This window comes from Octopus bimaculoides, chromosome 5 (assembly GCF_001194135.2).
Source record: "Octopus bimaculoides isolate UCB-OBI-ISO-001 chromosome 5, ASM119413v2, whole genome shotgun sequence".
In the NCBI taxonomy this organism is placed as follows: domain Eukaryota; kingdom Metazoa; phylum Mollusca; class Cephalopoda; order Octopoda; family Octopodidae; genus Octopus; species Octopus bimaculoides.
Genome location: NC_068985.1, coordinates 33,437,100 through 33,437,501, shown reverse-complemented (window position 1 = coordinate 33,437,501; position 402 = coordinate 33,437,100).

The window sequence follows — 402 nt, the reverse complement described above, 5'->3', positions numbered from 1 at the left end:
ACATACATACACACACACATACATACATACATACATACATACATACATACACACACACATACATACATACATACATACATACATACATACATACATACATACATACAATTTGTTGTGTCTATATTATCTGGGCTGATATCATATTAGCTCTCAGTTAAGTTTCAGTTAACAGCTAACCACAACAATCAGTATCTGACGTCAGGGACTACATTTAGTTGTTAGTCACTCAGTGACAAACTGATAATGTTGCAAGGTTGCATTTGCAACACTGAGTAGTCGCTGCAGCAGAAACACGTGTAGATCATTATAATATGCTGTATATAACTATAAAATAAATTTTGTGGATGTACAAGTCTCCATACTCTTTAGTATATATATAAGCTCAGATAAACACATTTTGGC